At 36.8% G+C, this 27650-nt stretch overlaps 1 protein-coding gene across 8 annotated transcripts in view; it reads left to right on the forward strand.

Annotated features, from left to right (window-relative positions):
- SLC24A4 (solute carrier family 24 member 4) overlaps positions 1 to 27650 on the forward strand; it is a 122622-nt gene that overhangs the window by 54696 nt on the left and 40276 nt on the right. The gene's annotated exons all lie outside the window — the stretch shown is intronic.

Below are 27650 nucleotides of genomic sequence, written 5' to 3' on the forward strand. Positions count from 1 at the left end.
GATTCTGATCTATTTCTGTCTCAAGCCTTATTCATGGAGTTTGATTAAAAATACTCCAAAAATACTTACAAAAATATAATAAAATTGCATGCATTAGACTGAAATGTGATGCTGAAATAATGGAAGCAAATGTCAGAATATTAAACACTAGGCAATGATATATACCCAAGATACTCTTTAAATTGTTTACTAGATTGAACACTTCATTTGAAATAACTCCTTGAAAATATTTAATAATAAAATTACAGACCATTCAAATGACATACCAAATCTTATGCTATGGCTATTATGTCTGTAAGTTTAAAATAACATTGACTCCTTCAAAAATGGGAACATCCGTGATTTATTCTTTTTTTCAGTTGTCAAATACATGTTTTGAACAGCACTGAGCATTCACCATTAAAAGTTTAGTTCTCTGTAATGTATATCATGCTGGCTGTTTATGACGTGAGCAACTTCTCTGTGACATTAGCCACTTAAAGTTAAGACTTTGCCATGTAGACTATGTGTATTCTTGGATGAGATCAGCACTCTGTATGCCTTGAGTACTGAAGATTGAATTAATTCAGGTGTATCTTACTTTTCTGTTCCAAAGCAAGCATCCTTCATATTCAGTGCTATCTGAAAGTTTGTCCCAAAAGACAGTTCTAAATACATTTTGGTGAAGGCCCAGCTAACATGGTAGCAACATGACCAACTTGTTTCTTAATTGTTTTTCTGTATGTTTTGCCTATGATGTTTAATTTTTCTTTGCCTTAGGCTTTTGCACATTGCTTTCATTGAAACACCTTTCTACTGCAAACATGGCATTGGAAGACTTTGTAGGACATTTCACTTGTCTCATTTGTAATTCTGCAGGCTTGAATCTGTCTCATCGTACAAAAACAGGATGTATAGTATAACTGGACTTCCCACTATTCATTTCTTAGTGATTACACATAGCAGAGGAAAAAAGTTTAGAAAGTAAAAATTAGAGTGCTGAGTTTACTGCTATCGTTTGTATATGGAGAACATGGTTTCAAAAAGCCAGCTGATTTTTTTCTCCTGGGGACTGGCTCTGATACTGAATGCTGAGTATTTTAGGATTCTTGTCCTCTCCTTCCTCTTCCATGAATTGCAACTTACCCACTAATTGCTGTTAATACAGAGTGTTTCAAATCTCCCTTTTGCACCAAGTAGATTCTACTGACTCTGTTATCAAATGCTGGTCATGGCCAAATCTGTCATATAGGTTGCTGCATATCACTTAATGCCCTGGACAGCAATGCTGTGTTCCTTGCTTTTGGCTGAAACCTGCTCTGGAGGAACCAGTCCTTCAGAAACCCGAATCTAAAGAATCCAAGATTATTCTTCAAACACTATATCATGTGCACCATTCTATGATTCTACTTGCACCTCTTGGATGCTTTTTAATTCATTTTCTAGTTCAGCTACCATTCATGCACAGAAGATCTATCAGCAGCAGCATTGTATATTTTGTTTCTGCATGCATCACTGCTTCTTGCTCTCAGTTACAGTATGCTACAGCTGAGTAACAGAGGTTGCAATTAGATTTCACAATTTTTCATTTTTAGATTTCATAATTTCATGGGTTTTTCTATCCAGAGAACATAAACTGTAATAAACACGAGGCTCTTTTTGTAGCTTGTGTCTCTTTTTAGTAAGAGCAGTAGAACCAGGTATTTTTAATGGAAATAGTGAGGAAACACCACACTTTCTGGATGCGTCTCTCCCTCCAGTTTTCAAAGCAACTAATCTCACATGTCTCTCTCTGATTCCTTATTTGCACATTTCCATGGAGGCTCCCATCTCCATTCCATTTTAAGTTCCAAAGCATTTGGGCAGCGCTCCCAGATGTAGGGTTTGAATTTTGGGTGGTGCTGTGTGGCCAGGAGTTGGACTTGATGATCCTCGTGGGTCCTTTCCAACTCAGGATATTTTGTATTAAATTTGTTGATGTGATGCTGTTTGTGCGTCCCTCCCTCTGCACTTTCAGCTCCCCCTAGTGTTGATTTACCTCTCATTCCTCTTTTGGGTGGTGTCCTTACCCTTCCAATCTCATATAGATGAACACTGATGTGGTTTTGTTCGGTCAGTAATATAGTAATGTTACTGAATTTTAATGTTATGATTGAGTGTAGTTGACCAGAAATCAAATATTATATTGTTTCTACCAGCAAATAGGCACATTTAATGAAAAATGAAAGCTGAAATATTTTGTTCCTTTTCTTCTCTACACTGTGTTCTGCATTCTTTCCTCTGTGAAAAGCAGCGAGGCCACCTCACCTTGATTACATGGATAGTGTGTAGCATAGGAAGCAGAAATTTATATACAGCCATACAAACTCATAAAAATAAAGGAGGCATACAACATGTGAGTAGAGGCACTCAAGAACAGCGTTTTTTTAGCAGGCACCAGTGCTCTGCTAAAGCACAACATTTTTATTATGTCCTGTTGCTTTTGGAGGAGGAGCCAAACCTGGTTTTTGGTTGTTTGTTTTTGTTTTTTTTTTTTCAGACATTCAGAGGTAAGCATTATTTTATAATTCAGGACAGTTGTATGTAAACTTTATGCCCTGAAACACTGGTTAAATACAAATTTCTTCTGGAAAGAACTGTGAATTTTGAATGCTGAGAGACAAGACTACAAGAGCTAGTCATGTTACTGTGGCATAATTATCAAACAAAGAAACAAATATTCCTCATGCCCCTGAGGGCTAGGAAACCCTATTGAGAGATCTTTGGTGCATGTTGTATGCCTGTTGTCATTGGTGCACAAATGTATGGTGAGTGACTGAAGCAGCAACAGAATACACTGTTGTGTTTTGTTTAACGTGAACACTTCATTAAGTGTTTCCAGTGTTTGAATGGGGAAACAATAGAAGTCATCGCAAGTGAATGCTAACAAAGCCTATATAATATACTGTATGCTTCTGTGTTTTTGTTTACTTTACATATTAGAGCAAAATTTCTGTTAAATAAAATACTTAGAAGGTTCTATTTTTATTACAAGGACGTTTGTTTTTTTTCCTGACCTGCTCTACTAAGGCAGGCTGCTTTAGTAACCACAGGTCTAACAGTACAAGCTTCCAAGTGGTAAATTACTGTTAGTAGGTTTTTGCAACCTCATTAAATGATCTAAAATAGCTTAATTATGTAATTCTACATCTGTGGATGCTTTTAAAGAAATATTTTAAAATTAATTGCCAGCTTGATCTCATGCAATACATAATCAAATTATGGTCCTAATTCAGAAGAGCATTTAATCGCATTGCTAATAAGCTGTGCTGAAGTCAGAAACTTCGAATGTTCTTCAACTGAAAGAAAAAAATTAACTTCTGCTTTTGAACTGATGTTATTGTGGAGGAGGGATAGCCTTACAAGAAGTGTAAAATAATACTATTGAAAAGAAATACTGCTTTTATGATCAGAAACAAGTTTTAACTTTTAGTTACTCCTCTTCCATGCATATGTTGGACTGCGCTCAACATTAACATAGAGCAATGCTTTGAATCTTAAGAGCGAGCAGGATGACACCATTTCTTTTGTTCTAAATTTACAACCTAAGCCATAGGTTCTACTTGCATGAACTGTTGATCTCATCCTACTATTTTTTCCTCACCTTGTCACTCCACAAATCAGGTAGTGTCTGCAGAACTGCTCAGCAGATGTTTTTCTGGCCAGGATATTGAGGAAGCTCAATAAAGTAGACATTACATTAAAGTACCATTGCTTTTTAGATGGCCTGCAACATTCCATGCATAAGCACTTCACTTAATAGATCTAATAAAATGAATAATGTTAAGTAACTTGTTCTTACAACACCTCTTCTCTCCTCAGAGGCAGAGAACTGTTATTGGACATGTAGATCGAGATGCTGGAGAGAGCTCAGGAAAATTAAGTACATAACGGACTGAGTTCATGCATAAGTCGAAACAAGAAAGGTTCAAATGAAATGTGATGCAAAGAATTTTCACCATGAAAAGAGCCAAGCATTGTCCTGGGTTGCCCAGAACGTTGTGCAGCTTCCATTCTTGAGATTTCTTGAGATGTGGCTGCATAAGCACTTAGCATCTGGTCTTATTTCACAGCTCAACATGATTTAAGCAGGAGGTTGGACGTAAGACATCCAAAGGTCCTTTCAGCCTGAACTTTCCCACAGTCTTGTGATCCACAGAGCCCAATAAAATAGAGCAGTGTAAAAATTTACATCAGGGTTCTGGCATTTACCAGTAATGAGTATTGCCTATGTTCAGTTCAGTATTCGTGCCATTTGCAAACTTAAGGTTTCCCTACAGCAATAATTTAATGGCATGCTCAGAGCATATAATTCCACTGAGTTTAGCCCAAAATAGGAAAACAGTTTGTGGTCTGCCCTTCTAGCTGGCTGTCCATCCTTTCTGGATGACTGCGCAGCCAGAGAATACTAGTATGCTTGAAAATGTGAATAAGTGCTTGAGATGTGAGTAAATGGAGTTTATTGATTTCTACTTAGTGCGGTGTAGAGTTCACCACTTCTTACCTTTCCAATAATAAAGACCTTTGATAAAGAAAGATAGCAAGCAAGAGGGCTGCCTTGCTCTGTAGACTCTTGATTCAGCCAGCGAGTTATGATGGGTTAGCTAAAAAGCCCAGTTGCTATCACTGTCAACAACTTCTCAACACCTACATTTAGAACAGAGATGGACTACAGAACTCAAGGAAGAGTGAAGAGGGGTGGTTATTTCACTAGTGTCCTTAGGCATACCATTACATCACTTGTTCCAATTTCTTGGGCTGGTACTTAATACGTTGGTATGCTGATGTTTGGTGTCATACAGCCTAAGTGCGTTCCCAGATTTGGGTTTAAATAACTGAGTCATCTTCATCTAATTCAAAAGCTCTTAGACTAGATCTGTTTTTCTGCCCAAATTTAAAGCTTGCCTGTTATGTTTCCTGCATCTTAAGCAATTCAGAAAAAAGTTTGTTGTGCTTCATGGCTGGTTGGAATACAGAAGGAGGAATTACTTTTTCCCTCAACTTTTTTTTTTTTTTAAGTATCTTCAAAACTTTCCTCTGAACAAAACCAGAAGCAATTTTTTTTTGCTAGAATATATTTTTGTAAGTGTGTAACATTTTAACACATCTCTTAAATTCTTACTGCATTAAAAATAAATAAGAATTACAGCTACCCAAAGCATACGTGATGCAAAATGAGCAGATAATAAACATTTGGATCTAATAAAAAGTAAATATAACTATTGAAAGAGTTCATGCCTTACATTTGTTGTGGAACTTCCACTGGTATTTTCTCATTAATTTTCCTACTAAGCAAAAGTATTAAATAACTGTTTGTTGGAAGACTGAGTCGTCTGCTAAAAGAGAAGAAATTGCAGAGTACATTTTGATGTAAAAAGCATTGTAATTGTGAACCAACACACCTATTTCCAAATGTCTCTTGAAACAGCATATCTACTGTACTTAGTTGCGAACTAGGCAAGATAATACCTGCTGTTTGTTGCTACTGCAGGTTCCTAGATGTGCTCTATTACAGTGTTAAAGGATCTAGCTGAAACTTGTTCTCAACTTAATATTATTCAGCTGTGTGCAGAATAAAGGGAGTATTTTGATTCTGAAAGGAAAAAAAACACGAGGAAAAATATTATTCTCCATGACGACATGGTGAAGCGCTGAATACCAAGCAACAAAAAGTTTCTAGGTGAAGTAACAGGTAAGAGTGCAATTGATTTGAGTCCATTGTTGCTAGTTTGAAGATGAGCTTAAAATTATGTTGTTCTGAGAGTAGTCTAGTATGAAATTGTCTTTTGATTCTAGATATTGGCTTCTCTGCTCAACAAGATTGTCTTAGGGCATAATACGAAAAAGTGTCTAGTTATTATTTAAGCTACTTTTTTGTCACTGAGAAGTACGTTGTTGGAGGAACCAATGAGGAGAGATGTGTTTCTGGACATTATTCTTAGGAGCAAGGAAGGACTAATTGGGAATATGAAGGTTGGGGGCAGCCTTGGATGCAGTGACCATAATATAGCAGAGTTCAGGCCCTTACATGCAAGAAACAAGGCAATAAGAAGGATTGCAGCCCTGGACTTAGGAGAGCCAGCTTTGACTTCTTTGAGCACCTACTTGGAGGCATCCCATTGGGTAGGTATGGCATTGGAAGGTAAGGGGGCCCAAGAGAATTGGTTGACATTCGAGCACCACTTCCAAGCTCAAGATTTGTGCATTCTGGAGAAATCCAGCAAAGTGTCAGGAGAGCTGCATGGATGAGCAAAGAGCTCATGAAAAAACTCAAATGGAAGAACAAATATGAATGTTCTTCATGGAACGTGATGAAAGGGTCTGGCCACTTGGGAATAATATAGGAACATTGTCAAGGCATGCAAGGATGTGACACGGGAGGCTAAGGCCCACTTGGAATTAAATCTAGTGAGGGAGGTCAAGGACCATAAGAAAGGCATCTTTAAATATGTCAATAGCAAGACTAGGGAAAATGTCTCCTGAGCTGTTTCTTGTTCAGACACATTGGAAACTTTTGTTACTTTTGTTAAGTCACACTGTCAGCTTTGGTGGAATCTCCGGACAGACATAGCCTTCATCTCATGTGATTTGAAGCCGAGCACATTTTCTTTTTTAACATTATTGTTAGGTAACAGTAAGGAGTGTATGTGCGTATACATTCTACCAGATGTGTTTGAAGAGGTCTATTTGGAAAGGCCTATTCTTTTGCACATCTGTGGTTCTTCTTTTTCTCCATTCCCTCAGTCTTCTCTTCACTTTCTTTTTATCCCTAGCATAAATACCTATCTTGAGTTGCTGAGTACAACCATTTCCCCATTATCTTTAAATGTTATTCTTTCTGTCGTTCCCTTTGTGCATTTCTCCTGTGCTACTCCTGGCTCTGATACTGTTAATGCATGCAACTTCATTACTGCTATTTTCAGATATGGAAAACAGTTAAAATCTATAAACACAACAGTTACCTGTTGCATGTGTGTCCTTTTTATTTGTATGTATGTTAGTAATAGTGTGAATAAATACTAATTCAGATACAGTTTTTTTTTTCTTTCTTGATGCTGAAATTCTCATTTTTGAAATGTTCTGCATATAGACAAGTGTACTTACGATATAGAATACAGCCTTTGGCTTTATTTTCCTTATTGAAGTTATTCATATGTGTATGTTTGAAGGCAAAATTTGACCTTTTATTAAAAATAAGATCTTTTAGTATGTACTGTTATTGCACCAGCCAGAGATACGCACCTGCGTATACATTGGAGCTCTTTCAGTTCAGCTGTTTTCTTTATTGTTCACAGTATGGATTCACAGCAGTATAAACTGTTTTACATTCCTGATACCTAACTAGTGCAGCTAAAATATCTGCCCACAAATGAAGAATGGGGTTCTAATAATGAGTTAAGTTTTCTCCTAACATCAAAAATAGTAGTGGATAAAGTGCAAGGCATTTTTTCCAAGATCTTTTTATGCTAAGAGTCACCAGGGTATTTCATATGGGCCGGCTTACATGAAAACCATTCCACTGCAGCTAGCTAGACTCTTATGTTTAGCATTTCCAAGGAAAGTCAGTTTTCAAAATCCATTTTTGCATGTATTTAGATTCAGATGATAACTAAATAGAATGGGAATCATCATTTAGACCACTTCTCTGTCAGTTTGTACTGCTTTTTATACGACATCATCCTTGATTTTATTTTGTGGTAACTTGGAAGGTATGTTTGATAAACTGGTATTTAGATAGTTTATAATATGACTGGAATAATAATATACATTATTCATTAGTACCTGATATTTTTTTCTCTATTTTTTGCTTTGTATTTGGATGAATCACATGTGACACACCAAAAGAGAAATTAGAAATTTCCAAGGCAAATTGTATCTTACAGAAGAGGCGAAAGGTGCTTGTCAGCTTACTTAATCAAAAGCTTAGACCGAATTAGTTTCTTGGGATACTGACAAGAGGTTACAGGCATTTTGCTCACTTAATTTTTTTGCAGGTAGAGTTGTTTCTTTGAAAAGCATTTCAAAATGGTCTGATGTTCTTTTACTTAACTTAATTGCAGGTAGCTGATGATGTTCTTGTAGTGCATACTTTCAACCTTGAAGAAAAAAAAAAAAAGGCACAGACTGGTCCTAAGGGAAACTCTAATAATGTATCTATGCATAAAATGAAAAATGAAGGGGATAATGAAACAGCAAAATGAATTTTCAGTCACTAGTTGAGCATTGTGTATGTTTGTGACTAATGGTCATGCTTTTTTTTCCATTGAAACATACTTCTCTGTATTTCAGAAGAACCTGGCAGGTGGTGCCTTTTGGCTAATAGCTCTTCAAAATTAAACTCAGAAGAAAGGAAATTTACTGCTTCCTTTAGGCTGTTTCAGCATGAATGACAACATTAATAGTCTGTTTTGAGGGAGTTATCTTACTGGACAAGGGGTGGTTTGTGTGCGCAGGCATTTTGCATGCTGACTTATGAAGATGATGTGGCTTTATAGATTATTTTTGTAATGGCATTGCAATTAAAAACAAAAAAAAACAAAAAAAAACCCACAACGCTTATTTAAAATTGCCAAAAGTGTCTGGCAGAATTTTAGTGGCAATTAGAAACTTAGCAAGATGTGATTGTAAATAAAAGCCCACCTGCAAGTTGCTTGGCCTTTATCCGAGCTTGTGACAATGACTTAGCAAGAATGCAAATAATATTACTATTGAGTGTTTTGGAAAGGAACTGCATCCATCCTTCAGTATTGGTTTCACCTTTTTTTTTTTGCACACATGTAGAAATAAATCAGTGTATGGTGAGGTGTGCCAGCTTTTTCGTGAAAGTTGTCCTTTGATTGGTTTTCAAGAATGATCTTCTGTTTGTAGAATGGAGGACAGAGGATTACCATGGATATGGTCTTAATGAATGTATAGATGCCAGGATCTGGCAGGATTAAATAAAAATTCTGTGTTCTAAATTTCAGCAGTTTTCTATGACTAGACAGATGCTAGTTTGTTCTTTACCTAGCCAGAGATGAAACTCCCTTCCAATAGCATGGGACAAAAAATAAGCTTGAGCAGTGTTAAAAAGAAATGTTTTTTTGTGTTTGTCTGTCAGGACAAGGGTCTAGCCTGATGGAGTGAAAACTTCTGGGGCAGATTTTCTGCTCATCTACAGCAGTTTCACATTCTGTTGGATTTTGTGCAGTTGTTGAGTTTGGGAAATGTTTGGACAGGGTTCTCAGAAATGCAGTTTGATTTTTGGAAAGTCCTACGGGGAGTCAGGACTTGGATGCAATGATCCTTGTGGTTCCCTTATAACTCAGGATATGACTCTATGATTCTCTTCTTCATTCATAACAAGGCAAGAGGTAAATATGTCCTTCTGCTTCTTGGATTATATGTGCCATACGATAACTTTTCTCCTTTAGGAAAGGAAGTGAAAGGGAAATATAATACTTAATAAAGCAATATGTAGGATGCCTGTGAACCAGGTACATGGACATTTTACAGTGTTTCAGACATACTTTGCTGGGGCTGAATAGATTGACAGATCATGAAATGAATTGATTTCTCTTTTCTACTTTGTCAACCAGCTAAGCATGGAGCAGCTAGGTGGGGAAAAAAAAAATAAATGTGTTGTGTGGTCTCTATAATTTAAGCTGAATCTGTTTCATCTACTGATAAGGGCTTCGCATGGGATTTTAGGAGTTATGCTGTGTTGTATCTTGATCTTTGCTAGTCCACGTTATGTTTTCACATGGAGATTTTCAAGTTTTCTGCTTCATATAATAAAGTTAAATGTCTGGGAAGATAGCGGCGTGTTTATTTGCTTGATAGTCACCATGTCCTAGGAAGTCATGGGTATCCGTCTCATAACTCAAATTTTATGTGCCACTTCTGCATCAAATCTTGTTCAGAAATCTGATTGGTATGAATTATGCCTTCAAACAATTTTAAATCAACTATAAAATGAAAAGCACCGGAGGTATGTTGTAGTGATGAATTCTGCACTGGTTGACAGGTAAATTAGGTGAGCTAGTAGGTTTTGTCCATTTATAACTTATATCAATGGCAAGCCACACCAGGTGGTGCTGTTACGCATAAGCAATTCTTATTCCTAGCGAGCTATTGCTTTCCTGGGAGGATAAACAGCATATTAGTGCTTCATTTTTTATTCAGGATTCTCTCAAGAGGAAATAGCGGAAGCATTAATGGACTCATCTGGAGCCTAGGTCATATATTAGAAATGATTCTTGGAGCACAGTTAAGCTTAGATTTGTAAAAGAATAGCTTTGTTAACATGAAGTTTGGCTACCTCATTTTTCATACAATATATTTGGTTTGAATACATGTTTTAAATTTGACATTTATTAGCAATTAATAGATATTATTTCTATTACTGTTATTCTCATCTTCTAGAGATAATGTTAGAGAATGTACCAGCAGATCTACCTTTGGCTTTGTATCAGAAAACACAGATATTAGAAAAGAGTGCATCAGATACAGCCTAGTAATATTAATCACGTCCTTTGTGACTAGCAAAGTTTTTCAAGACTCTGTTTACTTCATTTTTATGTCTTTTCTCTATTCTTTATCACTTTCTACTCATTTGTATTCTTCATTTTTCCTTTCTCCAATTTTGTGTGTGTGTAAGAAGTGGATCAAACCAAATTTTTGAAGTCTCTGATTTTTTACATAGAGATAAAAGCTGGTCTCTTAGGCTGTCAATATGGCTGCTCTTCAGCTAGAGACAATTCTTCTGTTTTATATAACATTTGCAGTTGGAATCTAAGGTAATTGGCATGTTGGAAATGTTTAAGTTGGGTATTTTGCTTGAAAACATTCAAAGTAGAGTCTTGATGGATTTTCATTCTTTTACTACTAAGTATTCTCTTTTGTGCTGCCCTTTTGTTAGAGCAAGACCGATACTTCTAGCTTCTTTTTAAATTGCTTTTTAAATTGCTTGTATTGTACAGAGAAGCTGTTCATCTCAGTTCCTGTTGTAACCAGAGTTGCCTTAAAATAACTGGTTTTGTGACCTTTTAAAAGATGTGAATAGAAAGAGGAGGAGGAATTACTTATTATTTAGAGCTATATTGTAATACAGGGGTGAACTGTATATTGAAAAGGCTGGGAAGAATATGTAGAAAAATGTTATTTGGCTTTGCTGTGGCCAAAAGTCCCTAAAAACAAAAACCCTCAAATCAAAACCCAGCAAAGTCTTTATTTTTTTGTTCCAGTTATGCTTTTTAACCAATTTAAAATTTGTTCTAGTTCAATAATTGAAAGGAACCTGGAACATTGTTCACTTTTCTATTTTCCTTATCTCTGAGGATCTGTAAGTTTCTAAGATTACAAAAGGGATACCCAGAAACTTATTTATTGTGGAAAGTACTGCCCAAGACCTTGCCTTAGTATCGTATGTGTTTATGTTAATCCCTGTTAGAGAGAGCATGTTTAATCATGCTTTAAGGTACATCCCTAGATTAGGGCTGGAAATAAAATGTAACAACATGACTGAGACTCAGGAAGGTCCTGCAGGTAGTGCAAGACCTGAGACAGGAAGGCTGTGGAGTAAAAGGGGAACTTAAAAGAGCACGTTTGGTGCAAGAAGTGGAATGCTGATATAAGCATGGTTAGCAGGAATGAAATGTGAAGCTGAGAGATGCAGAAGGGGCAGGGAATGATCAGGTTGGTTAATTACTCGAAAGTAAGCTCAGGCTTGGTTTGGGGGACCTACGCTTGATTAAATTGCCAGATGGAACTTCCACATCTCCAGACAGAAAAATATAGGGCTGGAAGAAATTCTGGGGGGTTATTTGGATTTATTCTGCTGGGACTGAGCTGGAACAAACGCTTATATAGCAGAACCACGTGTCAGAACTCCCTATCTAAATACTCGCCACACACTCCTAATGAACATTTATTTGAAGCAGTATTATAGCTGGATTGTGGGCTTTTTTGTAAGCATAATTGCGAGATTTCTAATAGTTAGAAGTTTAACATTACTAGTTGAAGTTCCTCCTTTCTTATTTTGATACAGTTATTCTTAACTATAGCTGTTTAGTGCAGCACTGTCTTCTGATGTCTTAGTAACTCAGTGTATTGCTTGCAGTAAAAGCTAACGCAGGCATGCAGTTTTACATTGAATTCAATGTGATCGCAGTTGATCAAATTCTTCTTTTTCTATTTTCCCCTTTTCAGGAGAGAAGCACAGTTTATATGGTTGAGTGGTGGAGGAAAATGTATTAGTGGATTGAGTGAGTAGGGGTTTACTTGTATATAGTAACATGGGTTACTTGTATATGGTAACCTGACCTGACATATCTTACCTGTGAGTACGCAATTCAGGGAAGTCGAAGAGGACACTTCCAGTCATTCAGCTCCATTATTCAGTGTAGTCAGAGCTTGCTTCAACTCCACCTGCATAAAAAGCAGTATTGTTTTTACTGCAGCAGTTCAGTCATTCTTTTCACTAGTGGAAAGGCAGGTGCTAACTGGAAATACAGTGTCAGAGTTTATGGAGTTCAGCACTTCAAAATATGAAATGAAGCCTTGTCCAGTATTTTCTCCAAGGGCACAATGGCTATTTTGCATGTATTCACACTGTGGTGTATTTAATTTCATTGTTGAATTTCTGCTGAAGAAATGGGCAAGATTTGGAAACCATTTTGTTTATTATCACTGAAGTCTGAAACATTTCCAGCAGAATTACAAATATAATATGCTCACATTAGTGTATATATAGACACATATATCAGAAGGAGAAAAACACAGCTAACTCATGTCTGTTTGATATTGTTAGCTTAGCTTTTACAGATTGAAGTAATATCAAGTGCAACTAACAAATATCTGAATGATTCAGACCTCCTACATCTCAGATGTCTTGAAATTATATTCTTTATTCTTACTGGTGTGTTTGTCTGGTAACAAGGAAAGTAGTTTTTTTTTTTTTTCTTTCTGACTACATCATCATAAATAAATAAAAAAGTTAAGCTTGCTGCTTTATGTAGATACTATTATTTAATGAATCTTTAGTTGTAAAATTTCTTTGTATCTCAGTCAGCCAATCATCAGAAGAGACAGAATAGTGAGGGGGGAAGCAGATGATCTGAAGTGGTTTATTCAAGGTTACATATCAGAGTATTGCCAGAGTTGAAAATAGAATAGTAGTCGAACCGTTATAGTTTATTAATTAATGCTATTAAAATGTCAGCCAAAAAGTAAGATAGATTTTGGCAGAGAAAAGATTCTTAAATCTAAAGAAAAAATATGTTGAATTGGGCTAAAATGTGCAGTGATTTTTATTTATTTATTTTTTTTTAAGGGGAAAGCTACTGTGAAAATTATTGGGATTAAGTAAATATCTCTGGGTTTATTTTACTGACCTTCAGAAGTCTGTGTTGCAAATTATTGAAGTCTTGCAGATCACCTGCACTACACCTTAACTGTAAGTTATTCTTGACTGAAAGTGCTTTATGTGATGCTTATATTTGTGGATTCTTTGATGGAAATTATATTTGGACCATCTTGGTTAAAACATTCTGAACATCTGTGGCTCACACCTAATGAATTATGTGAGCCAACTGCCATTTATTTACGTGTCTAACTCTTTAGACAGGTCACTGGGACCATCTGTGATCTGTTTGTACACTTCCTCTCATACTGGAGTCTCTACCTCTATTTTTTCCCTGGTCTCATCTTCCTTGGTGTTAGGCTCCATTGGGATTTCCTTCACTTTGCTCATATTGTGTCCAAGGCTGCCTTTTTATTTTTCTTTTGGCGTAATGTATGTGTCTTCCTTCTCTTGCCTTCTCTTCTTTATAACATCTTCAGCTCTGCTCTGATAGGTTCAATCATAACTTGTCTGATGGTAATTTCCAAATCCATGCCTGCTATTGACACATTTTTCCCTTCTCAGATCTTAAACTTTCAGACATTTCTTCCTGGATGTGCTCATGCCTAGTTATCACATCCTTGTACGTTTAGTCAAAATAGTGCATCATTTTGCCTCTTAGTAGTTATTCCCTGCTGTGAATGTTTTCTGTAATTTCACACTCCTTATTTTCTGTACTTCTTTCTGTATGTTCTGTACTCATTTCAGTCCTCCATTAGCTTTTTTTGCCTTCATAAAAAATCTGATTTCTTCCCTGTTATGTGCTATTTTCATTGAAACTGATTACTCCCATAGGTCCTTCTTCTTCCTTACGTAGTGCTATTAATGATTTTTTGTTTTATAACATCAGCTCTTATATTTAGTTGTATTATTATATGCATACAAACACTATATATGTAGTAATTAATTTTAAGAATGCTGTGGGGGTAACCTTCATTCTAGTTCAGCTTCTCCTGGCAGGGCCTATCATAATGATGGGATGACTTTTGTGTACACTGATTCACAGCTGTACCTAATTTGATTTGAATTATAAGTAAGTGCTTGCAAATTTAGGCTATTAGTTTTAACACACACAGGCCTGTGATCTCACCCTAATGTCTCTGAGATGTCAGCATGGTAGCACTTAAAGGCTTCCTAGAAGAGCAACTGTTGTTTAAACCAAATGCATAAAAAATGGCTTTGTCAAATTTTCTCCAAACAGTTCCTTCCTGTAGTAATCTGTTCCTTGACCAAGGTATTCCCAGGTGGTTCTATTTCCAGTTCTTCATTCGATTTATTGGGAAGATGGGTGGAATTTTTTATTTAAAAGAACGTTAAGTTTTTGTTTGCCTAGATCTTGTTGGGAAAGTTGTTTAGAGGGAAGCGTGACTTTGAAAAGTGTGTGCGTGTGTATATTTTTTCACAGATGTCCCATATCTAGATAACTTTTAATACTGCTTTTTCATAGAGGTGAATGTTCTGATGTTTTATGTGACTGCAGTTATTGGCAGAAAAATATTCAGCTTATCTTGTGATTGTGTCAGTTATTCGTGAATACGCTGTTCCTTCCTTAAATGTTAATTGTAGATAATTACCATCCCCTCCCCAGCTTCTTCCAGCTGCCACCACCACCTCCTCAGCCTGCTGGCACAGCAGTGCCATCCTTTCATCAGAAGCAGCTCCAGCCTTTGGTTTTCAAACAAATTTCCTCCCACTTCATGTAGTGACAGAGAAGCCCTGTGGATGGGCTCATCATTCTTTGGCTGCAGCCCTCTTTGTCATTACTAGGAGTTGCTGATAGCCATCAGGATCTACAGTCATTACTGTATGTGTCAGAATCTATCCTTGCCATTCCAAGCTCTATTTTAAAATGTGATTTGCCTCTTCTGAAGCTAGGGTTTCGCTTGGGATATTGTCAGTGTGTGATACCCTATATGACTGCAATTCTCTAGCACTTGGACCTTATCATTGATTCCTTAAGAATTTATATTCAGATTGCTTTCTACAGGAATTCTATGTGTGCCTGCTCTTGGCATAAAATTTTAAGAGACTACCTAAGTAATTCAAAGTATGTCTACTGGGGAATTATTTCTAGTTCACCATACAGCTATGTGGAGCATAGTGACCACAATGCCAAGATTACAAACCAGAATAAAGAACCTAGTCTGACATAGGTGTCTCAATAGCACTTGCACTAAGCTGAGCCTGTGTGCTTATCTCTGCTTTATTTTGTCTGTGCTGTTTTCATAATAGCCACATGAACTGGACTTCTGTTAACCTTACTTGTGTCAATCCACTAGAGAAGGTCACCAGTGCCATCCATCATATACAGTGGCTCTGCTGTTAACATACATTACCCAAGATGGATGGTTTTATTTTGGCTCCCACTGATAGTTCTTTGTGATTCTTCAGTGAAAATAGTTCTGTAGTTTACTACTAGAGTGGTTTTTTGCTGTTTAGTAACAGCTTGAGTTGTCTTCAAGTTAAATAATCTTCAAAAATATTTTTTTTGGTCCTTTTTAAGATAAGATCATCACGTGTGCTTCATCTGAGTGTGTGAATCAGTGCCTGATTCCACATACAAGAGTCTCTTTGAAGTGGGCCTGGTATTATACACTAAGTTCTATAACTGATGATATGGGTTTGGGCTGATGAATTTGCGGAGTCACGGAAATCCTGGCCTGTATGGAATCCATGTTGCTGATTTATGCCTTGTAGTTATTAAGAAATGCCTCCCCCCAATAAAAAAATTGTTTCTGTCTTTGCTGAAGTGTACTTTCCCCATGTTTTTTCTAAATTCAGGATTATTTTATCTAGTTCTAAACTCATAGTTAAGAATGTATTATGCATTTTGAGTGTTTGCACTGTTTATGCCTTTGAACCTTTCTAATTAAGGAAAAAATTGTGGACTGGAATCTTGAATTGATATAAATCAGTAAAGCTCCATTAGGTTCTGTGGGGAATACTTCTTGTTTTCAGTATTAGCCCCTCAGCAAAAATGTGGTTAAGAAATGAGAATTCAAAAGAGAAGAGTTTGAACTGAAATGAGTTTAAATGGAATTTGTTATGTCTGCCAAGTTCAGATATGTTAAAATCCCTATGTTAACAGAACAAAAAATCCATATGATCATTTTGTTCACTCAACTATTGAAGCTGTTGATTCTGCAGACACATTTTTTAAATCTCCCAACTGTTAAAACTTAGGGGAAAAAAAATTAACTGAAGGAATCAAGTTATTACTTGGTCATCTGCCACTCTTGTATTAAACCAAAATGTATGCTTTCACAGTAAGAACAGGAAGAGGTTTGTCTAGTGGGTAAAACAACTGCTGAAAATCAATCTTGTGTGTATCATTCCCAACTTTGGTATTAACTAAATCACACAGTTGGGAAAGTCATTCAGCTTGTGTCTTTACTACAGAGTTAACTTGAACAATGTGCCTCAGGTTAGGTTAACACAGATGCAAGCAACTGCTCTGGAAAACATCTCAAGGGCTTCACACAATGATTGAACGCCTATGGAGTGATTGTGTTAGTGGCTGAGGAGATGTGCTAATGTATGCTGTAACTAGTGCTTCCTGACAGGTTGCCAGCTTGAATTAAAGCACTACCATGCTCAAGTTAAGGACTGTAAAAGGCATAATCCATCATTAAGCAAGAAAATTATACCAGTTCTTAATGTTTTGCAAGTCAGGTACATTTTATGTGCAAACTCTGCAAATTTGTGATGTTTGCTTAAAGGTGAAACTTTGTGGCATTTTTTTTAATTTTTTTTCCCCACATTTTTGGATTTGAACCTTTTTCCACAAACAAAAAGACTAGAAGCACATTTTTTGCTTTAAATGAAAGCTGAGATTCTTACATAACTGCCTAATTCCAGGGCCTGGCTTCAGGAAAAGTAAAATTAAAAAAAAAAAAAAAAAGCAAATATCATATGGTTTACAACAAAATAATGAGAATTGGCTACACCACATAAGCATGGCTCACAGGGGAAAACTGTTGTGCTTCCATTTGTTCATATGAAAATGAGATTTTAAAAGCATTGAAGATACATGGGAAAAAAAATACTAAATGCTTGACTTCAAAATCTGACTTCTCAATAAATCCTGAGTTTTCTAACACTGTGGCTATTTTCGATTTTTAAAAAACAATTTAGCAAAACTCAAAGAATTAATTAGCTAATCTCAGCTTGGGGCATCAACAGCTGCTTGAAAATCTTGGCTTGCTGCTGCTGTGCATTTTTGAGAATTCTGGCTGAAGAGAGATCAGCTCACAGGGATTTTCTCTGACTTAGTACTGTGTATTTTTATTTTGCTTGTACCTTCTGAATTGAGAGAAAGCACATGTAAATGCATGGTTGGAAGCAATTCTGAATTTGCAAGAAGGTAAACTAAATGTCTGAGCAGTACTTTTTACCACTGCCTTCTATCATTTTCCTTCCATATCAATAAAAAAATATATATTTTCTAGAAAAAAAACATTTTACTGAACTCAATCTTCATTTGATAGAGGACATCATCTATAGCTTTTGTGCCATTTTGGCTTGGAGAGCAGCACAGTTTTCCCAGATGGTTAAAATTCCTAGTTGGATTGGGTATCAGAAGAAGAGTAAAAACATTCATATATTAAATATTGCATTTGATTTCCTTTTCCGTGCACTTAGGGAGAAAGAATGTTGTGTGCCAATACAGCTACTTTTAAATAAGCCATACTGCAGCTTTTGCTGAAGTAGGGGGGGATTCAAAAACCTGTTATTGTTCATTAACTGTGCTGAAGGCACAAAAGTGCCGTTTCATTTAAAGTGCACTTCTGTTTTGAAAGGAAGCTCTGGCAAAAGACTTCTTGAGGATGCTAATTTCTTCCTTTTCAGTGTTCTTTATATGTAATCTGTTCACTTGTCAAGTAACCTGTAACTTTTTTAGCTATCAGCAGGTCAAATTTTATTTGTGATCTGACCTTGACCAAGATGAATTTTGCCTGTCATTTTGCAGATTCAGTGTGGTTGTCACTTCTGTTGGCATACCAGACAGGAACTCTCCTCATGTTATAGATGTATAACATAATATATAGTGTTATTTGAGGTCTCTCTTCAGCAAGTATAAGAAGCTAGCAGCACATTATTTCATTCACTGAAGAAGACAAGAAAGCAGAACTTGATTGGATAGAGAAATGCTTTTATAATGAATTTGCAAGCAGAAATGTTCAGAATCAGTGGTATTTTTTAAGGAAAACTTATTTCCTTGTATTCCATCTGTATACATTCATAAATATAGTCGTCTTCATATGAAATCTATCACTGTTAGCAAGCTTTTCTTTTTAACTTTGAAGGGCAGTTTTCACCCCATTGTTATGTGGCATCAATGTAATAATAACACATCTTAAGGTTAAAATGGATGACATCCAAATGGAGCTCATCAGATGTTAAAAGAGAAAGGAGACTTCGTTCCATATCCATTTAACTGATTTTCTTACTTGCACGTTAAAGCAGCACAAAAATGAGATTCTTCCAGCTATGAAATTCTGCTATGTAGAAAAATCTGTCAAGGACTATTTCTTTGTTGCTTGTTCCTTGCACGCCTGCTGAAAGAGTTGTTTTGGGAACAGGGCAGAAGTTGGTGGTCTGTTCTGGCTGCCAAACTTCTTATTAAAGCATAGTTTGTAAAACCGTCATTCTTTTGTGCCAAATGTAGCTTTATTTCAACTGGGGTTGCTGATATGTCTTTAAATTGTTTGATAACGTTTTTGGTAAGTGCCATAGCTTGCCTGGTTGACTTTCAGAGCCATTTGGTATTGAAGCCAGACTATCATTTTCTTTGGTTATTCAACTTACTGATAGATTTTTATTGAGGTCCCCTTGTAGATGTCATTGACACTGCAGACATCACAGGCTCTCCTTGAGAGCAGACTTCTGACTACTGCACAGAGGTGAGCAGACTAGGTTTCACTAGAACACAAGTGATGTTTGATTCTCCTGCTTGTTTCCAGCTGCAAGTTTTTCTGTAAAAAACATTGCCACACCTTTTGTAGCTACCCTTTCATATGTGAATCATGGTATAGACAGTTAATTTAATCATTATCTCTTTTCCAAAAACTTTTTTTTTCCCCCCACCCTAAATAAGACAATGATCCTGCTAGGAAAGTCACTTTTTATCTGGATTTTAAAAGGATGCAGGGAAGTGGAGTCCAAAACCCTCCATAGGCAGATGGCTTTCACCTCAGATGAAGAAAGAATCTGAGAATCTGTTGGCCGTAGAAACCATCAACTTTTAAGAAATGAGCGGAAAGGTACATGGGAGTGGGGAGCTAGAATGTATGATGCTCACAATGAAAAAAAAAACAGAGGAAAATATTGAGTAGAAAACATTAGCTTTTAATAGTGGCAGAAATCTGTAGTTGATTAACAGAACAAACACTAATTAGTACCATTTAAACCTTTCTACATTATACCACAGTGGTTATTCAGTCCTGAATGGAGGATTAACCAAATTATTCCCCCCAAGCTGAAAACTGACATGGCCAATGAAACAGCACCAGTGCTGGACCCTGCTACTGTTTGAACTGCATTGGCATCTTTGACTCAACAGTGTACTGCTGACATAGCTGAGGCAGCATGAGACAGTAAGTAAAAAAGAGAAAAAAAGCTGAAATTGGCATTAGTATCCTGGTTTTTACAATAAAAGGGATGGGAAAGAGGTGAATGGTAACTGTTTGGTGTCCTTGGGAGACGATTTGAAGACTACTTGTGTGCTTTGTAAAACCAATACTGTAATCACAGTTGACGTTCACTGACTTGAGAAATTCTATGATTGGCTCCTAAGACCACCTGCTTATTTCACATAAGCACAACTAAGCTGTAGAATTGAGTCACGTTTAAGCATTACGCTACACAGAACTCAATTCTAAGGTGTTTTGAGAATACACCAAAACTGGGTATAGGCAATTTCACCTCTTGTCAGAACTGATTTGAAAATTCTTGTCCTCATTATTAATTAATTTGAGTGGACATCACAATTTGATAGCTGCGCTGAAATCATGGGTCATAGCAGATGTGTTCAGGAATGTTCTGGCTGTCTCCTGTGGACCTGTTTCTTTGCAGGAATAGGGATGAGATACAGCTACTTGAAGGCAACAGGGTAGTGCTACCCATAAGAGAAAATAATGTGAGATAACTAGCTGTTCCCAGAAAGAAATGAAAACTAATTATGAGGCAAATGTTCTCTAACTCTTTAAAAGTATCTTCTAAAGAGCATATTGCTGGAAGCTAGGAGAAAAAAAAAGAAGACGATACCAAAGCTTGGGGACATTAAAAGCATTAACACAAAGCCCAATATGCATGTATTGTACTCTGATGTGCTGATGCATCACCATGTTACTGTACTTGTGCATCCACATGTCATCCCTGCTCCCATGTGTCATCGCTGACTCCTCTGTGATTTTCTTTTTGTTGGCAGATTATTGTTAATGTATTTTGGTTTGATCCTTTGACATTGCCTTAATGAATGCAAATGATTCACTTTTTTAGTAAAAGAGAAAATAAATTAAATACAAGTCCAGGGTTTAATAAAGTATTAATGATACTTTTGATTGTAGCTAATCCAATCCTGTGTAGAAATTTTTCATAGTTTTCATGCTGATGGAGGGAGAGCTTTGAAGGATATTTCATCAATGCACCATCCTCTTACAATACATATATTAAATGGATTTAATAGTTTAGAGTTGAGTCAGTTATTTGCTCCATGAGCTGCTACTTATCATCACACAGATAATCGCATTTGGCAGCCTTCTTTTAGTTGAGCAATGCAAATTGAATTACTATACCACAGAGATAAAATTTGCTCATAATTTCTACTGCTTGTAAGGTGAGGACTATGGAGGAGGATTCTTATTGTGCCTCCTGCCATATGGTACTTTGCCTGGAAATAGAAAGTTTGATCTTCGGCTTCACACGGCATTACAGTGATTATGCACAAGTGGCTCTCAAAAAAGTTGGGTGGTATTTCATGTACTTTTGTTGTACTTTGCTCAGCGGTAGTACAACCTGTGAAAACAGTTTACTAAAGAGTTATCTTTAAAGGAATTTCCTGCAGAACTTTTCAAGCACATAAGTGCATTTCTTTGAATTGTCTATTCTGGGTTTGCTTTGATACTGGTGCCTAGATTATTATCCTACAGAATCTGAGCTGAGTATTTGAGGGAAAATCCACATGCCATCCTGCTACAGAGAACTAGAAACAGCTGTCTAATAGGAATGGGAGCTTAAAGCTTAGTAAGTCTTATTTTTTCCGGATGGCACCCAGGATTATCACTGAATTGTGGTGGCGGGTTGTTTTTTTGTTGGTTTTTTATGCTTTTTTGTATGTATGTGTGTGTTTGCTTTTTTTTTTTTTGGCATTGTAAGATTTTAAATTTAACAGTTTTCATTATGAAAGGACTTGCTGAGTGCGCTGTTTTTCTCCACTGACACTTCAGAGCTTACAGCATGTTAGCATGTGCAATTGGAAAAGGTTATTTTTAAGTTTGATTTGTGTGTGATATTTTTAATGAATTTAGACTGTCTGCAGTTCTGTAAAAATGTGGTTTTAGTGTGCTGTGGCACACATGATTTCCTGATAACTGTTAAAATTTACTGTGCCTTGTTTGGGAAAAGGAAGTGCCTTGTTAAAAAGGAAGACTTTTGTACAATATTTTATACATACATGCACTAATTTCAGCATGATATTATGATCTTCATGTTTCAACTGTTAACAACGAAATGCTTAAATAAAAGAAGCCAGTACATTTCTATGAACAAAAGTGACCCTGCTCCTTTCTAAATTGCACAGTTGCTGTCAGAAAACTGAAAGTATGTTGTTACAAAAAAAAAGATAAGATGAGTGGATTATGACATTCTTATTGGGCTATTGTGAGCTCACCACAGTCATTTCTGAGATTGTGACTGCTCTATCATCTGAGCTAATATGTGAAATGGAACAAGGGGATGACTATGACTCTCTTGACATCTTGACAGTGGAAAAGAGAATATGGGAAGAGTTCCTCCATTGATTCAGGATGATGACCTGCTTTCAGTAAAAATTGTCCCAGTGTGTTGATTTTGAAGAACAGTGTGGGCTAAAACCACAAATGTTTTGAAAGCAAGGGTGATTCTAAGGCATACTTACCCAATTCAGAGCAACTCAGCTGACATGGGGGCTCTGCATTGTGCAGGGATAGTAGGAGTGGTGATTTCCTGGCTTTCACTCAAATCTTCAAATGGATTATGTTGGTGCAGAATTATGAATTAGTGCAAGTTACAGTACCAAGGAGACTTGCAATTTTCAATTTTTGGTGCACAGACTGTTGACATTTTACTGCTGACGCCTAGTAACGATGCATGCATTTTCATGAGAGGCATCCAAAGAAGCTCATTTCTGCACACAGTGAAAGTTGGTGTTCCATAACTGAGGCACAAATACACATAGTTGAATGTAACACCAAGCCTGAGGAAGATGAGGCTCTGCAATGTAAAAAGGAAATTGCACATAAATATAAACACACTAAGTGCAGAGTTGACTAAAGCTGCTTGCAGTGCTTAAACAAATGGCACTAAATTGAAATATTTGATCTGGCTTATGAGTATGCTTATGGAGGGAGATAACGTGGAAGTATTTAATTCTGCCTTTTGCCTGTCCTTACTCTCCTTATACATGTGCCCTGGGTGAGTCCAATGGTGGCACCCACTGAAAGCCAGGAGATATCACCGCTTGTATATGGAATGTATCCTGACATGTGCACCCAGGGCAGAGGAGGAGCAGTATGCAGGCATTTCAGAATTACAATCAAATCCCAAGTTGGAGGAACTGCACGAGGATCACTGAGAGCTACTCCACATGGGACCACCCAAAACCAAATTACGTTTCTAAGAGCATTGTCCAAACATTTATTGAACTCAGTATTGCACAAAATTCCATTCAATGTGAACGGGTGTAGATTAGCAGAAAATATTCCCCAAGAACTTTCACAAAGAAAAGATTTGTGTGTTATTTGCCTGATCACCTTCACTGCAGAGGCAGAGGGGAGCCAGCTGATAGTGTATTTTCAAACAGCTACAGCTCCTTTTTTCCTATGAGGAGAAGTTAAAGAGGTGTAACATGCTTGAACGTTTAGCAGGTATTAAGAGAGTCAGCATGTTTGTTGCCTGTGTGAGTAAATCAAGAGCTGATAAGGTGAAGACATCACGTGTTGAGGCAGGTTATAAAACCACAAATCCACGTGGTCGTTGAGATGTTCTGTCAGGCTTAGGAGATTTTGAAATTTAACTTCATTGGCAGGCTGCCTCACACGGTATGGACAGGGCATTTGGGAACAATGCTCTGTTGGAACCCAGAAGTAATCTGGTAACAGCCTAAGCACGAGCCAATGTCACTGGCATGCCTGGGTTACCCCTGTCTGCTGCAGATCAGATCTTCGTTCCAGAGCCATGCAGACACGTTAAGCTCTGCAGCTTCTGTGATGTGCTGTTCAGGGGCATGCTATTTGCATACTTGTGTTAGCTCCTTAGCCACAGGCAGCTCAGCCAGAGCTTTCTATCAAAGGTGAATCATCCTTCCTGCCATATCATAATCAAGATGTTTTTAATATTTTCAAAATTTGGAGTAAAAGGTGGCAGTGTCACCACCTCAAATTTGTGGTTAGAGAAGCTTTCCTTGTGTCCCTGCTCATGTCATTTATGGAGGGAGGGAGCAAGCTGCAGAACTATCACAATTTCAGTATAGACTTGACCTTCTTGTGCCCTCCCTTCCCCCTGTGCTTGATAAGTTGAGCTGCGGGAGTCATGGGTTTGCAACAGTACCAGCAGGATAAATATTTCTGTATTTCTAGTTGATTTAAAGATGATTGGTGTGTGTTCTTCTCCTTTTTTGGCAAAGGTTAGCCCTGTTAGATGTACTGCTCTTCATTTCAGATCCTCTTCCCATCTGTTCTGTCTCTTTTCAGTGAAAACTGAGGAGCTGTAGCTCCCACTCAGGCTGCCAGATCACCACGTCTCCCATACATGAGAAAGCATCTCTGCTGAGGTAGAGCGGTGCTCTCCTGCCTGTACCCACCATACTGTAGAGTGTGGGCAGAGCAGAAACACAGTAATGACATATCCCCTTTGTTAGCTTGTACAAATGAGAGAATACCACTGCCCTTTGCTTAGGTGATGAAGATTCCCAGGCCTGAGGAATCTGAGTCCAGACAGTCTTTTCATGATCAACCGGCTTACCAGAACAGTGGATAAGAAAAACAGATCTATGTTTAAAATCTTGAAAACACAATACAGTGAGTAAATAAGGAAAAATGCAGACTTTATAGATGATGATTATTCAAAATTTACGGTTATCTGGATAGTAAAACCATGAAAAAAGCAAATACACTAAAAAGCTGCAGACTTTACCTTGGATATCACTGGCAGATAGCCATTTCATTGAGGACAAAATCTTATTTAGCAGAGTTCAGAAACGTGTTTAATTTCCTTGTCTACTAAAGATTTTGTAGTATCTATGTATTAGAAGAATTTCATCATATGAGTTTTGTTTAGAGAGAAGTATTACATTAGAGAGAAGCTGCCTTTGTGCTTATTCATATGAAAGTACTTCTCTGACGTGAGGAGGTGTTTAGTTCAAGTAGTTATTTATTAGAGATACAACATCATCTTACTGTACGTATGTACCATGTTGGTTTGCAATGAAGCTGGTTTGCTTTTCCTTGGCATTGGAAGCCTTGGCTCATTTCCCTCTTCTTTTCTTTGACATCCTCTGGTCTTCTGATTTCCTATTTAGTATCAACTTTGCATAAGTGAAGTTGCATTAGAAAGATACTATTACTGTTTTTTATTAATGTTTCTTGAGATTTTGGTTTATATTCATTCAACCACTGTTAGTGTTATACTGTGAAATATTCTACAGCCAAGGGAAAGAAATTGCCGGCTGGGTAATAGCTCCCCTGATGACACACTAGTTTTGCCAAGTCATGCAACAGGGAATATTCTATCTGCGTGGCAGTAGGGGAAATGGTGTTTCTTTCACAGCTACTTGTCATGGTGAGTACAAACCTTTACAAACATTCCCATTTTATGGAAGGATGCACCCCTTGCTATAGTTCTACTTCAGCATTCCTGGAGACTCAGACCAGGGCTCTTATCTTTGCAGTTCTGGGCCACTGCTGGAATACTTGTACTCCTGCAGCCCTGTTTTGAATGGAGGAGATGAAGAACAAATGGAGAGTGTAATAAAGAATGTAGTTGTTCAAATACATGGTTTGTATGCTCCCAAGTTGGTCATGGTATTTTAGCCAATATTGCAGGAAGGACATAAATACAGAATCACCAAGGTTGGAAAAGACCTACAAGATCATCCAGTCCAACCATCCACCTATCACCAATAGTACTAACTAAATCATGTCCCTCAACACAAAATCCAAACGTTCCTTGAACACCTCCAGGGTCAGTGACTCCACCACCTCCCTGAGCAGCCCACCACTCTTTCAGAAAAGTAGTAAAAGGACCACATTGTATAGGAGCATGTCAGAAGCTGTAGCACTCTTTTCTCCTAGAGAAGAGGGCTCCTTAATGCTTTTTTAGTTATTAATAATTTTAATTAATTTTTAATAGCTGGAGTTTTATTTAAAACCATATGCTTTGGGTGCTGATTAATTTTTCCTATTCTGTATTTCATATGGTAGCAAATAACTCCTCTGAGAAATTTTGCTTTTGGCAGCAAGTGAGGCTGACAAGTTCTTATATTTTTGACTTTCCAATATTGCTTCAAAAGGATATTCCTCCATAATTGCCATATGGAGGGAATGATATTACTGAATTTTACTAAATTGCATATAAACTAATAACAGTACAGTATATACTTAGAGTAGCATATACATATATATATATAGTAGTATATGATATACAATAGTAATACATTACTACAGGAAGCCTGCTTGACTGTTAAATTTATATAAGGTTCTTCCAATATCTTAAAATACTCATCTGTAGATAGAGTCACTGCAGATTGCTGCATCTTGACCAGCAGCTTGTGGGTTTTTCTGATGTTCACTGTAAATACAATATCTCAAGACTACAATGCAACCGGTTTTCTCCCACTTAATGTTATATTTCTGCTGTCATTTTCCTTGTTTGCAGGTAAGCAATGAAAAACTTATATAGAATATATATAGAATATATATATATATATATATATTCATTATATAGAATATATATATATTATAGAAAGGAAAGTGACACTTTTTTTTATTTTACAAGTACTTGAGCTTGTTTGGATTGATAAGCAAATATCTTTTACTTGTGGTATGACTTGCATTTATACAGCAATTCTGTTTTCTAAGGCCACCGATCTCCTTGCGGTGCAGCTCACAGGCTGTGATGTGGAGTTATGGAGCAACCTGGGCCCACTGTCTTGAAACAAATCCTGAAAAATGCTGGTGTGCTGATGATCTTTAAGTGCAGAAGTATTCTGCATATTCTTGAATGGCATTCTGCTTATTCAATGGTTGATTATTATTGTGCAATTGTACTGATGAACTATTTTATATCCATGTTACTTTCATTTTTCCTTGTGATTACTGAAGGAGGACCAGAAATATAACATTTACCTACAATTAGGAGTATCAAAAGTATCTAAAGAAAATTTACAATAAATTTTAACGATTTTTGTTTTCTAAGACTTAAAAGAAAAGAAATATCTTTATCTTGGAAAAGCTCAGTTCAACATATGAAGTGCTAATTCTGGTTCCTGTCGGAATACAACAGGTCTTAGTGAGAGCAGGTCTAAATGAAAGGCCTACTGAAATCAGTAAAGGAATTGCAGTAAGTCATCGCTGTTGAACTTTTAAGTCTTTTACAGATTGTTAGTTACTGTTAAGCAAACTGTAGTGATTTTCAAATAGAAGGTTGAAGAATTTAGAGAGATTTCACAAAATGGTAAATTGGACTTTTGTAAGGAAGGTAAGATTTATGTATATAAGGTTTTAAAAACAACCTATTGCCAAAATATTCATTCCAAGTTAATGTGTTTGTTGTAGTGGACACCAAGTGAAAAAACAAGCTGTGAAATCTCAACCTTTGCATAAAAACAGGGTTCCGGTCTTTATGAAGCTAAACACATGAAGCATGTGAATATATGTACTACAAATGGGGTGTTTTTGTATTTATAAAAAACTCAAACACTTCAGAATTGAAAAGTAATTCTAGTCTGAAACTAGAATTTCCTCTCACTACAGCTAAGAATTTCAAGTGTGTTTGG

This window comes from Phasianus colchicus, chromosome 5, assembly GCF_987193195.1.
Source record: "Phasianus colchicus chromosome 5, bPhaCol1.hap1.1, whole genome shotgun sequence".
In the NCBI taxonomy this organism is placed as follows: Eukaryota; Metazoa; Chordata; class Aves; order Galliformes; family Phasianidae; genus Phasianus; species Phasianus colchicus.